Source organism: Lissotriton vulgaris, chromosome 8 (genome assembly GCF_964263255.1).
Source record: "Lissotriton vulgaris chromosome 8, aLisVul1.2, whole genome shotgun sequence".
Lineage (NCBI taxonomy): Eukaryota > Metazoa > Chordata > Amphibia > Caudata > Salamandridae > Lissotriton > Lissotriton vulgaris.
In genome coordinates, this window is record NC_141696.1 from 33,780,718 (window position 1) to 33,795,426 (window position 14,709).

General features: G+C 44.8%; 1 protein-coding gene across 1 annotated transcript in view; it reads right to left on the reverse strand.

Moving 5' to 3' along the window:
• The window catches only part of LOC147693316 (NACHT, LRR and PYD domains-containing protein 3-like), a 1,315,468-nt gene that overhangs the window by 1,120,806 nt on the left and 179,953 nt on the right, over positions 1-14,709 (reverse strand). The window lies entirely within an intron of this gene.

Here is a 14,709-nt window from a genome sequence, read left to right on the forward strand (position 1 = left end):
ACAATAAGATGTTCCCCTGAAGGAGTACGTGTGATTTTGAATGATAAGTACCCTGTGATGGACAAAGTTTGTCTTGTTCAAGAGGATACTGCATTACCCTCCCTACCTAAAACTTTGTGGACCACTTCAGATACTGATGTGGGACAGATGGTTATTCCACCGGTGCATATTAGTGTAAAGGAGGGAGCTGTTTTGCCATGACTGCCCCAATATAGAATTTCAAGGAGGGTGAGGAAGCACTTACATGAATTGTACATGATCTCATTGAAGTGGGGGTTGTTGAAGAAGTTCCATTTAATGTCTGTAACAGTCCTATTCTCCCATTTTTGAAAAAAGACACTGACACTAGGATTTATCGATTTATAATTGACTTACAGGAAGTGAATAAGATAGTGGTGCCACAATACCCAGTGGTTTCTGACATTACAACACTTCTTACTTTAGTTCCACTAACTGCAACTACGTTCTCTGTTATAGACTTGAAGAACGCTTTCTTTTCGATCCCTATTCATCCTGATAGCCAATATCTGTTCGGTTTCACTTTGAATAATCGATCGTATATATTTTGTAGAGTTCCTCAAGGCTATACTGAGAGTCCTAGTATTTACAGTAAAGCACTAAAAAGACAACTAGATTCTTTTGTTCTGCCCGAAGGTGTGGCGCTCATACAATATGTCGAAAATATCTTGTTTGCAGCCGATACCCCTGAACAATGTGAAAAATGCACTTTGTCCTTGCTTTCTTTCCTTGCTTCACATCATCACAAAGTATCAAGAAAGAAATTGCAATATTGTAGACCAAAGGTAACCTATTTAGGTCACCTTTTGTCTAAGGAGGGGTGTGCACTCACATCAGATCATATTCAGGCAATTTTAGACACACCAGTACCGTCCACACATAAAGAGGTTCGAGCATTTTTAGGTCTTACGATTTTCATACGTTGTTAAACCTTTGTTAGCCCTTTTGACAAAAGACACTCCAATACCCCTTCCATGGACAGATGAATGTGAGAATGCTTTCCGACAGTTATGACAAGCTCTTTATTCAGCACCAGTGTTAGGTACTCCAGATTACACGAAGCCTTTTACATTGTACATACACAAGAGAGATGGATGTGCATTGTCAGTTTTAGTACAGACACATGGTGATAAGCAACGTCCTTGTGCCTATTTTTCAGCAGTACTTGATCCTTTTGCTCGAGCGTTGCCTGGATGTTTTCTCTCAGTTACTGCAACAGCTGTGTCAATACGCCAGAATGAAGGGATAGTTTTATCCCATAAGCTGTTGGTGCTGGTACCCCATGCTGTTGATGCCCTTTTGAATCAAACAATTACGCAGCATTTAACTAGTGCTCGTCTGACAGGATATGAATTGACGCTGTTGGCTCCTCATCTTACTCTGAAGAGATGTGCAACACTAAACCCAGCCAAGTTGTTGCCATTTCCGGTCACTCAGCCTGGGACGCAAAAAACACATGATTGTATTTTTCTAACTGAGAAACAGATAAAGGGTCATATTGATTTGCAAGATATGCCCCTTCCAGATGTAGATGGAGAACTATTGGTTGATGGGTCTTGTCTGAAGTTGCCGGATGGTACAACTTCAGCCCTGTATGCAATTACTACGCTTCACACGATAGTGGAGACAGCTCGCATACCACAGAAGTCAGCTCAAGCAGCAGAACTAACTGCTTTGACACGAGCTTAGTACAGGTTTGCGTGTGAACATTTATACAGATAGCCGCTATGCTTTTGGAGTGGCGCATGATTTTGGCCTGCTCTGGAAGGAAAGAGGTTTTCTGACATCACATGGAATGCAGATAATGCACGGAGAATTAGTGCATAATCTTTTAACTGCATTAACATATCCAAAGAAAATAGCTATAGTGAAATGTAATGCACACAAGAAAGTAACTGATAAGGTGGGACAAGGAAATGCTTTTGTAGATCGAGTGGCACGTGAGACTGCGATGCAGCCTAACACTACTTCTATGTATGTAGTGAAGTCACAAACTGACCGGTGGCACAATGCTAGGAAAGAATTACTAGAGATACAGAGGCCCGCTTCTGACAAAGAACGGGAGGAATGGTCCAAGGATGGAGAGTTGGATGATGAAGGTTTTTGGCGAAACAAACATATGGATAAATGGAAGTTGCCTATAGCTTTTGTACAACCTATGGTTCAGATGGCACATGGGCTAGCACATGTTGGAGCTTCAGCAATAGTGAAATTGCTTACGCAAGTTTGGGAGCATCCAGAAATTGCTAGCACAGCTAAGAGAGTAGTACAGTCCTGCATGATTTGTCTGCAATTCAATCCTGGAAAGGGGACACGAACTCCAGCAGGAGGGTTTGCTACACCGACTGCAACTTTTGAAGTTTTACAGATGGATTATATTCAGCTTGAACGCTGCAATAATCTGAAGTATGTGTTGGTGGTGGTATGTGCCTTCAGCAAATGGATTGAGGCGTACCCTACAAAGGACAATACTGAAATTACTACGGCAAAGGTGCTTTTGAAGGAATTTTTCCCTCGTTATGGTGTTTGTAGACTTTTGTGGAGTGATAACGGACCTCATTTAATAGGGAACATTATCAAGTATGTCCTGCTACTCTGAAGTTGAAATTAGCTAAAATACAAGCTTCTACTTCTCTGACTTGGGAAGATGTACTTCCACTGGAATTGTTGTCTATCAGATCAGTACCTCATTCTCGGACAGGCCTTTCTCCTTATGAAATTCTGTTCGGACGTCCCATGAATATATGGGGGGTCCCGAAACCGAGCTCAGTGTACGATGTACCTTGTGTTTTAATGAATGACTATTTGGCACAATTGACTGATAACTTGGTTTCTATTGATCAACAGATTTGAGAAGCACTACCTGACCGATCCACAGGTGAAGGCCATAATCTCCGACCTGGCGACCTTCATTCTAATCAAGCCCTTTGAGAGGTCGAGCAGTCTGGAGCCAAGGTGGTGTGGTCCCAAGCAGGTCTTGCTTGCAACGAGAACAGCTGTCCGTGTCATCAACCGAAAAAAACTGGATCCATGGGATCCATTGTCGGCGAGTACAACCTGGTTTGGTGCAGCCTGCTGTGTTGACCGACCATCGAGAGATTCTGACTGTGGAGAAAGGCCGTGCTGTGGTACCTGACTAATCTGAGGAGTTCTTCCCGGACCCAACTGTTTCTTGAGCAAGGAGATACGATTTGAGGCCAAGGAAGAAGCTTGCAGTTGTGTGATAGTTGTCAGAACGGTCCCTAGGTTAGTGAAACGGAGAGCCGATGAGGCAAGGGGGGGATGAGCCTTGCATTAGAGTAGTGACACCCGTCTTGGCCCGTAGGGAAGAAATCAACGGCTGCCTAGGGGAAAGAGTTCTGACAACCTTTTAGTTTCAGGAAGATTTGTTTTGTACATTTGCTCAAATGGAGAAAAAGAAGATTTTCTGTGCTGTAGGGTTCATTGCTGCCTTAGCGTTTGCAGCTACAATTGCATGGTTTGTTGAAGATGCAACTCCTGTTCGTGAGTTGTTCGTTATTACAACGCCAGTGCCTGAGGAACATTTTTACTTTACTCTCCCATATCAAGAATTGAAACATAGACAGTCTTACTTGAATAACACTTTCATCCAGATGCTACATCATACGCATACTGCTACGAACGCAACAAACTGTTGGATATGTGGAATGATGCCAGCTCATCAAAAGAAGGGGGGAACACCATTTATACCTCTACCTTTCTCGCACAATGTTTCTTGTCGAGCCTGGTATACTTTGCTTTTTGCAACACGGAAGCCTACAGTAGGCAGACTGCTTTTCCGGTTGAATAAAGAGTGTCATCAGGACAAAAAAGGCTATCCACTAGCCAATGGAACTATATGGGAATGGGAGGAGTACCGACGGGACAATGCCTCAACGCCCTACATTTTCACAAACACAAGAGACATTGTCGAAAGCGAGAAATTTGTTATCTCAAAGTATTGGGCATATTCCTGTAGGTGTTAGTGATTGTAAATATAGATGGTTTGAATAACAGTACTTTTCTAGCTTCACATAATACATATTTCATATGTGGAAATAGGGGAAATAGGGGGTATTATCGAATACCAGCTGGGTGGTCTGGGGTCTGTTATGTTGCATTTTTATTGGCCCCTGTGTTTTTGGCACCTGCATCATATCATAAAGATCTTAAACTGCTGAATAATGTGACTATGAATCGCTATAAGAGGGCCTTGTCCACTAATGACGTAGACCAAACCGATACTAGTCTGCAACAATATGTAGATTTAAATTTAGGACTGTTCTTTTTTGTAGGAGCTGCATTAAACAGTAGGAAAGTGCGGCGATTAACCAGAGTTGTGGAAGCCGTCACTAATCAAGCTAATGCAGCTCTAGGGAACCTTACCGAAGAATTACAAATTGCTAGGATTGTTGCTTTACAGAACCGAATGGTTTTAGATGTTATGTTAGGAGACAGAGGTGGTGCATGTCGCATTATCGGAAGCAGTTGTTGTGTGTTCATACCTGACCACACACCATCCGTGTATAAAGCAATCAATAAACTTCATAAGATTGCTGCCGACTTACATACCGATAATGGTACCTGGACTTTTGCAGGTTGGTTCTGGACTCTAATCTCTGCATGGGGCTGGAAAGTTTTAACTGGCCTCAGTATAACTGTTGCAATTATCTTCACATGTTGCATATGTATTCATTGTAGTCCAATGTTATGGTCTATGTGTCTTACTGCTTGTATACCAGCCAAGAAAGATGTTGCAGAAATGAAAGTACAATACATGATAGACAAAGAAATAGCTGAAATGATGAGTATAAATATACAGGACGATTACTTAGACTATCCCAGACAGTCGAATGTCTTCAGCTAATGCTGAAAGGGTCGTCTGTTGTAATTTGGCAGCGGCTAGATTAAGCATTAGCAGAAGACATGCTGTATTCAGCAACTATTGTAACATTGTGCAGACTCCATTTTGTATTTGCGGCAGCCATTTTGTCTGCCACATGTTGCCATGTGCTCATCATGTGCTCTGTCCTACCTTCCTGTTAACTGCTCTTGAAATCTGCCCAGAGACGAGATATATTTAGACCTTTCCTTTTCTGCACATGCTCAGTTGAGCTTGCAGATGTTGTCAATTTATATCTGTCAGGATGTGTTTACTAGAAACTGGACACTGTTAGCTCCTCCTACTTCTTTACCCTGCATTTTCTGTATGACCTTATATGTACCTAAACCCAGCACTCTGTGCTTGTACCACCTTCTTTTGAGCCCCTGTGTGGGTATAAAAGGACCATGCTCTTTCCATTCAGTGTGCTACTTCATACAGTTGCCGAAGGGTGCTGTGTGAATATAGTACCACCTCTTGAGGTTAATAAACTCTGTTTTTTCTATTCCAGTGTCTGTGCCAACTTCTTCTTATTTGTCTGAGGACTCTTTGCAGAGAAGGGAGAACCCCTAGAAATGGCAGGCCCTACTGAGGCTCACCACTACAAAGCGGTGCCCTTGAACCACTGTGCAAGCAGCGGTGTTGATTTCGGCATGGATCGTCGTCATCGGGGAGGCCAAGGTGTCATCATGAAGTGAGGCGGTACGGAGTGTGGTGCCCATAGGTCGCAGTGCAAGCAACGGCTCAGTGGCGGCATCAGCAGGCGTCGTCAGTGAGCCCAGGGTCGCGGTGAGGCACTGCGGCGGTGCTCTGTGAGGTGCCCAGGCTTTGGTGTGAAGCGAGGTGGTACGGAGTGTGGTACTCGCATGTCCCGATATGAACAGCGGCTCGGTGGCAGAATCAGCAGGGTCACCGCGCAGCATTGCAGCGTTGCCCACTGCGGTGCTGTCTGGACACAGAGTAGGCAGCAGAGACGAGGTCGAGTTGCTTTTCCTCTGTTACAGCACAAAACACACAGTCCCCAGTGCTGCGGGAAGAAGAGCTTGAAGTCTTTGCTGTTCCTTAGACTTCGTGAACAGGGGACAAGCTCTACCCCAAGCCCTTGAAGAGACTCACAAATTTAGGTTGCAGAAAGCCCAGTCTAGGCCTTTAACTGCCCAAGTCAGAAGCAGCCACTTCAGGTCAGCCCAGCAACGCATTCAGCAAAGTGGTTGTTCCTCCTCACAGTTTCTTCAGCTCTTCTTCTTGGCAGTCTTCTTGATCCAGATGAGTTCTAAAATTCAGGGGTCTGGGACCCAGTATTTGAATCCAAAAACCCTTTGAACCTCTAGGCAGAGGGTGTCAGTGCCCAGCCAGAACCAGTTCTGCCTTCTTTGGTGTGATTTCCTGGCAGGAGGTGGAGACGGTATTGTCAGGCCCTTTAAGGTGCAAGGAAATCTCCTCCCCCTTCCCCCATCGCAGCCCAGGTCTATTTAGCCCTTTCCTGACCTACCTCGACTATCGGGAACCACTCCTCCTTCCTAGCCATCTGTCGTCCAAAACCCAGACAGGCAATCCATATTCCAGCAGAGCACACAGGATGACTGAGCAAGAAAATACCTACTTTCTAAAAGTGGTATTCTCAAACACAGAATGTAAAAATCATGTTTACTAGAAGATGCATATTTAGATTCTTAGTTTAGCCATACTCAATGTTATTTTCCCACCTAGTTCCTTGGGCCAGATATGTTTATAAGATGTTATAAACAAACTTCCCATTCTGTCCTATGAGGAACAGGTAGCCTTGCAATAGTGAAAAGAAAAACTAAATGGGCTGTAATGCACTATCAGGACATGCAACACACACCAGGGCATGTCCTACCTTTCACATACACTGTACCCTGCCCACAGGGGTACCTTGGGCCTTCCTTAGGGGTGGCTGACAAGTAAGAAAAGGGAAGGTTAGGGACTGGCAAGTGTGTGCACTGGTCAAGTCGACATGGCCTTTACCAACTGAGCGCAGACTCTGCATTGGCAAGTCTGTGTCACCTTTTTAATACTACTCATGTAGGTGGCACGATTAATGCTGCAGACCAACTAGTTGAATTTGATTTACGGGCCCTGGCACACTAAGTGCACTTTACTAGGGACTAACAAGTAAATCAAGTATCCAGTCATAGAATCACCAATCCATAACACAATTTACACAGAGAGCATATGCATTTTTGCATTGATTAGCAGTGGTTAAGTGCCCAGAGTCCTACAACCAACACAAACAGGTCAGGAAACAATAGGAGGAAGAAGCAAAATGTTAGGGGCTAACCCTGCAATAAGGGCCATTTCCAACACATATTTTCTCAATGTTATGGCTTGAACGCCACCTTCCTTTCCTGCCATTGTAGAGCATCCGTCATATAGTTGGCCATGGAGTTTTTCTAAGTTTAATCCAAATTTAGAACATGAATCCATAACCATAGTTACAGCTGAGATAGCATCCATTTCTTTTAAGGTTGCAAATCCAAGGAATTCTTCTCTGATGACATCTACGCTGCTACTTGTCGTGTCTAAAAAACGTACTCCAAGTGACATCTGTTCTTTTCCGGTAATGTCAGCACTTTCATCAGCAATGATTGAAAATCCATTTGACCTATTGACTATGGATACTAGATCTTGTCTCAATGTCTTATCACATAATGTAATCAATTCATGTTGAACTCAAACTGATGCTTTTTCCAGATGATTCTTTAGGATCACATCTCCTGCGTCAATGTGAAATCGGTACAGACTTTGCACATTTCCAGTTGCAATTTTTTAACGCAGAGTGTGTGCCACACAGTAAGATAGTGGACTCAATTGGAAATAACTTTTCATGATTTTCTTTAACTTTACTTTTCACAGCGCTCTCTATTTGGCAAACAATGCATGTTTCTTTCTTATCACCAAAAAGTGATTCACATCCACGTATGCTACGACAATGAAACATGGTTGTGTGCACTTTCATGGAAGTCTTTATATTTAGTGAAAGGCGTACTTGTGTATGCTCCTTGTGTCCCACAATGAACTGGCTGTGGAAAAACTGTGCAGTACGTGCAAATCGCACCTTTTAGCTGTGGAGGGTAGCTAAACCCTGATGAATATTGATTAATCCATACATGATGGAAACGGCGTAGTCCACCTGATTCCTTCTTGAAGTCATACTTTTCTAGTGGGGCATATATATTTATTAGAAGATTGTATTTGAAATCATCTGTTAATTTTTGATGAATTCAAATACAATCCGATTTCATTTACAGAAGCATCAACATCATGTTTAGATTCTTTTCTTGCTTCCCTAATATCAGACTCTAAATCATCCAATTTTCGTTTTGAAGCAAAATTGTGGTTGTCCATTTCTTAAAATAAATGGAGATCATGAAATACTCTGCTCATCACCGGGCTGTATTGAATAAACTGTGAGTTGTAGATGAGATTCAGGGAGTTTAAAAATCCATTTAAATTTGTTGTGCAGAGAACCAAGCTTTCATTGCATAATGCATAGTTATATTGGTAAGATGAGATTTGTTAACTTCAAATAACACACCTACAATTCACTAATTATTGAATATAGCCCTGTATGCAATAATCGATACTTAAAAAAGAAAACGTGTGTGTGTGGTTATATGTATACACAGACACACACACATGCACACACAATATATATATATATAAATAATATACTGTAGTACCAGATGTCACTCGCAATAGCACCAGACTGCACGCACAGCAGTTGCCACAGCACTAGATTGTACCCACAGCACTGGATTGCACCCAAAACACTTGCCACAGCACCAGCTATAAACCCTACCCGGAGATACAATCATAATCAACACACTACACTAGCAATAAAACAGGTGAGTAGCACAGAAATGCAACGGGCTTCAGGGGGAGACCAAACTATATACTAAAATATTGGTATGTGACCCACGACCAAAGTTGAAAATGGACCCAGACGACGTAGAAGAGCCAAGGAACCACCCTAGATGAGTATCTAGGAACCCACAGAGGCTGTGTGCAGAGTGGGAACATGACCGCTGGGTCAATGGAAGTCGACGGGTAAGTTGCGGTTACCAATGTTAATGAAGATCGACCCTTAACAGTGGACCCTGAAGGAACCCTGTGGAAGATGGATGGTTAGAGAGTCACCCCACCCATGGATACCCCTGGAACCAGGATACCTACATCAGGGAAGCCAGGTTCACAGGTGAGGAGTAGCATCGGAAACTGTCGCGGACTACAATGGATGACTTTAGGTGGAGTGCCGCTGGAGAAGAAGATGAAGGAGTCAGGTGGAACCCGAAGGTGGATTAAAGAAGAGAAGAACCTGTAAACAGAGGTCACAGAGTCTATGCCACTAAGGAATGACCAGGAGGCATGAGAGATGAATGCCCACCAATGTCGTTGAATGCAGGAGAGTTGATAATGTCCTCGAAGTTGTAGGTGTTCGAACCAGGTGACACTGTGGAAGACCAGGAGCCGTTCACCAGCTGTCCCATGTGGGATGTCGAGAACCAGGGTGTCAGTGTCCGGCAGGGGCATCAACACACCTTGGCAATGGCAACAGGTGCAGAAGTCAAGAGAAGATGCAAAGTCAGAACCAGCAAAGTCCAAGTGACTCACCACGACTAGCAAGTCAGAGCAGGCCCTGAGCATTAGGGGAGCCCCTTGGAGTTAGCAGGAGAGCCATAGTTCTCTGGAGGAGAAGCTCGTCATGCCATTGCCAACTGACGTGGTGCACAGGCACTCGGTTCCAGCGATGCAGATAAGGGAAACTAGTTTCAGCGTCAGTGTGATCAGTGCAGGCCTTGATGCATTACAGAACCATCACCTGTGTTACTGGAGCCTTTCGGAGTCAGTCAGAGCCCACGATCAGCAAACCGGTCAGCTACGTTGTGGTGCATGTGGATGCAGGAGAATGTCTCCTTCACTCCAAGGGAGATTCCTTTGGATGTCTTTGAGTGTCCATAGGCCCTGGATGGAACCTGTATGGAGCACGGACAATGACGGTGCAATTGAATTGCAGGACAGAGACGCCAGGAGCAGACAGAGCCTTCCTGAGGATGCACTAGGTTTCCAAAATCAAAGTTCGATGTCGTCAGTCCCACGGCGGTCAGAGTGTCCAGACGGTTGAAGTTGAAGTGGAGCTTGATTTTAATCAAATTCCACAATGCCCACAGGTACGCCCTTAAGGACCCTAAGGAAAGGGTTGGGTCAATTCAGGGGTGCCTCCTGAGGAGTGGATGGTCAGTGGGGAGGATATATGTCCCACAACAGAGCGGGAGCCAAAGGCTCCCCGAACTGCATTGAACTGGAGTATGCAAGGAGGGCACCAAATGTGCCCCGTCAGTAGTCTCAGTGGCGCTGGCAAGCACTGCCACCCTGGCCCAATACACTAACTCCTGTCAGGGTGGTGATCACATGAAACCTATTGTTCCATCTTCCCATGATCAGGCTCCGCCTAGCAGCAGGAGGGCGGAATCGTGTTTGTGGTAGGCAGCAGCCCTAGGTTGCTGTCAGTCTCTGTAAGATTGGTCCCGGTAGCTTGTAGGGCTCCCCAGAGGAGCCCTACCATGGATGGAATCATGCCTTCAACCCGGATACTGTGCTTGGGTATGATTCCAACATGTTTGATATCAAACTTGCCCAGGTTTTTGTCAGCCATTTTAAAGATGGTCATCACATAATGATGCATGGCACCTCTCTGTATTGTTATGGCTGATTCACTTATAAAACCAGGAGAATCAACACCGGGGTTTGTAGGGGTGTCCTGCTCATGCAGGGGCACCCTCACACTTATAACTGAGCACCCTGCCTTTGGGACTGAAAGGCCTACTAGGGGGGTGATTTATAGGTTCTAAGTGCAGTGGTACTAGATATAAGGAACTTATATCTTTTGTGAGAGGAGCAAGCACCAACTCACACAGGCTGCAATGGCAGGCCTGTTGTCAGGTTTTGGAGGGTCCCTCATGGGTGGCATAATACATGCTGCAACCCATGGGGGACCCATGGTGCACCTATGCCCTTGGTACCTCAGTACCATATACTAGGTGCTTACAAAGGTGTACCAGTAGCCAATTAGGAATGAACCCAAGTGCTTACCATAGCCAAATTAGGAAGGAAGCACAGAGACTGGGGTCCTGGTTAGCAGGATCCCAGTCAGACTAGTCAGAAAGTAGTACAACACCAGCAAAAAGTGGGATAACCATGAAAGCTGATCCAACTTTCCTACAATTATATAACAAGATTTTGAGGGAGCACATGCTCAATACCTGTTTAAAAGAGCTGCACCAACACCTGGTAGATAGCCGGCTGACTGACCCCTGGAAGATTGATGAGGAGCTAGACCTCGGGTGCAGCATCGAGTATCCTAGAAGGTATCTAGGGTGGGACTCTCAAAACGGTGCTCAGGATTCTCACCAGAAGAAGGATGGGGGAGATAGAAATAAGATGTTCTTTCAAGGCCCCAAAACCGCTCTCAAGGCAATGGGTCCCAAGCCCAATCTGGCCACCAGAAGAAAGGCTTCTCTGATAAGATTCATTGTAATTTTGCCCCCCAGTGCTATGAATGTTGTGAGTATGGGCATTTCAAGGGTAATACCAAGTGCTCCAAGAGGGCACAGCCTCCTAATGGGGGTAAACCCCCAGGATTGGCTAACATACTGCTTGAGGAGGAGAAGATCCCTGTTAATGGTGGGCAGTTAGTGAGGTTTTGAAAATTAAAGTTGTGCTGTTCCTGAATGATCTAGAATTTAGCAATATACAAGAGACAGTAGGCTACAGAGACCAATGAGATGGGAATCCATTTATTTGGAATATAATGCCCTCACACACCCAGTTGGGTGTCATGCTTCATCATCGGGCTGCTCCTCGTCTGGCCGGCGCTGGTGGCCTGCAATGCCTGTCGGGCTTACGATGATGGGCACTTCACCTCACAGGCACTCAACATTCCAATACGCATCATCAATCTAACATTCCATGCAGCACACAGCACATTCACACTGGTTGAGCAGGAGGCGAGATAATGGCTGGGTATTAACATGAACAGGATACTACACACTTGCTCTGAGAGCACCAGATGATACCTTATCATAGTCACACTAGTCCTGTGTCCATTAGAGCCTCCACCCTCAGCCCATTGATGGTGACCCACTGCCTATATTCGGAAGTATTAGAAGGCATCGGTTTTCGGGCACCATATCCTTGTGACCCAGGGACACTAGGGTAACCTCACTGACTGTATTCACAAATAGAGGGACAACAGGCTTTTATACATAAGGTCCAGCACAGTTTACCAAATGCAATATGAAAATTAAAGTTGTGATGTTCCTGAATGACCTAAAATTAAGCAATACACAAGGGACAGTAGGCTACAGAGTCAAAGAGATGGGCATCCATTTCTTTGGAATGTAATGCCCTCACACACCCAGTTCGGTGTCATGCTTCATCATCGGGCTGCTCCTCATCTGGCCGGCGCTGCAATGCATGACAGGCTCCCGATCCGGGACACTTTGGCGGAGATCTTTTTCCAAATAGTCGTTTGGTGCTGTGGGTGTGAGAGATTTAGGGCCAGATGTAGGTCGCCAAATACCGGGCGGTAACGGCCGATTTCGGCCGTTACCGACCGGTATTTGGGATTTGACATGTAGGTGGGCTTAATGTTACAGAATCAGTATATTTACTGATTCGGTAAATTTACAGAATCGGTAAAATACCGAATCGGTAAATTTACCGATTCTGTAAATCTATATGAAGGTGACACTGTAATCAGTGCCACAGGCCCTTACCGAATCGTTATTTACCATGGAATACTATTTCATGGTAAATAACGAATTCCAGTGTACATGCACATCTGTGCATGTACACCTATGCCATGTGGCACACAGACATGCCCTAAGGGCATGTATGTGTGTCACATGGCACACAAGCCAGAAACAGGGATGCAACAGGGTGTCAAAGTGACGCGTCTACCTAGATGCGTCACTTTGTAAATATGACTCAAAAAGTGACGCACCGGCGGCGCAAAAGTGACGCAAGGGCTCATAAACAAGCCCCTTTTTCTATTCTCTGTTTGACGTAAGAAAGACTGATGGCTTCCTGGGTAAGACTTTGTGTGTCCTTATCTTTGCACATAAAGCACGCAGCCCCGATCATTCCAGGCGATTTCTCTTAAAATGAGCCTTCAAACCATGGTATTAGCATAGGCCGTGGTAAGGAAGGACAATTAGTGAACCCGCTTGGGAGCGCCTTATGAGAGCCCCGAGAGATTGAAGAGATATTGTTGCTGAAAGGAAACAATAACTCAGCATTCAGACGTGCAAGGGAAAAAGTTTAATTGAAGGTTCTGTTGAGAGTATTATCAATTGTTCCCAACGTGGGGAAGAACAGCCTGGAAGGGAATGTCCCCACTGGAACTTAATACAGAGTTAAATTGAGTAGAACTCTGTGTGCAAATGTAGTTATCAATAAGGAAGTTGGACACTAATAACCGTCTTTCTCTGTTTCGGAGTAAAATGTATCCCCCTCCCAAATCTGACTGCAGATTCAATCATGAGTACTCAGCCGTGGGTCAACCTACTACAGCCTGTAGGTGAGTGTAGTTATGTGCTAAGAATCACCAATGTAGAAAGCCACAGTGATAGCGTCTACTGTTGTCACAGGATCAATCCTCTACTGTCCCATCCTAATCCCCCTCCCCAGCCTTAACCAGGTCTCTTGTTTGGCCACTTCATGGCTGCTGCTCTAATAATGTCCAGGCAGGCGCCGTACCAATCTGTTCCACAGAACTATTGGACCTTGGCATGCGGAGAGTGTGTAAGTTGTGATTTACACCATGAAGAAACTACAAAAGATTATGGCCAGGGTGATCCACCTCAGGGTCTGATGCAGTTAGACCTGTAACTTTGGATCCCTTGAAACCTACGTGGCTCGGGTTCCAAGATCCATGCCCCATGAGGGCTTCTGCCACATTTAAACCTTCACAAAGAGACTTCCATCCATTTCAACCCTTCATCTCTCCTCTCACCCTACTCACTGGTGCACTGTACATAACATAACATGAATTTGTAAAGCGTACGTTCACCCGTAGGTTTTGAATCACAGATGTTTATTGTTACCCAACGATACACATTTTATCAACCTCAGATCAATGAAAGGCTGAGTGAACCTGCCGGGATTTTGAACCTGTGACCATGAGGTCAAACACCTGCCCCTGCAGTGGACGCATTAGTCTATTGGGTCACCAGACACCTTCTCCAATTAGTAACGATCCTGCAGTTCAGCCTGTGCACCTTATTCCTGTCTTCATAAGTGACAGTCCTTCGTCTGTAGATTCCCACGGCCTGGGTAACTGGGGTAACACAGGTGTGCCCTTCTACCTCAGACCGTGACAGACATCCATACCAGACAGAGGGATTCTATTTCTGATACTCTGTTCACTTCGCGTTAACAACACAACCTCATCCTCTCTTTATGACTCGGAGAGCCCTGACGAAGCCCCTGGTGAAAAGACATATAGGGGCGAAACACGTGTGGGCTGAACGTAGTCCAAAACGATGAACATTTGGAAGGTACATCTACTAACAGCAACAAGAAGAGCCTACATGTTTGGATATTAGTGTGTGAAATAATATAAAAACAGCGACCTTCCCAAGCCTTCTCTGGTCTCCTCAACTGAAGAAGGATAAACTAAAAACACTGTTACACTTGATACGCAAGAAAGCCTTTATATTATAACCAATACTGTTACACGTGGTCAGTATTTATGCTTTTGAATACTTCACCTATCTCTTTACCTG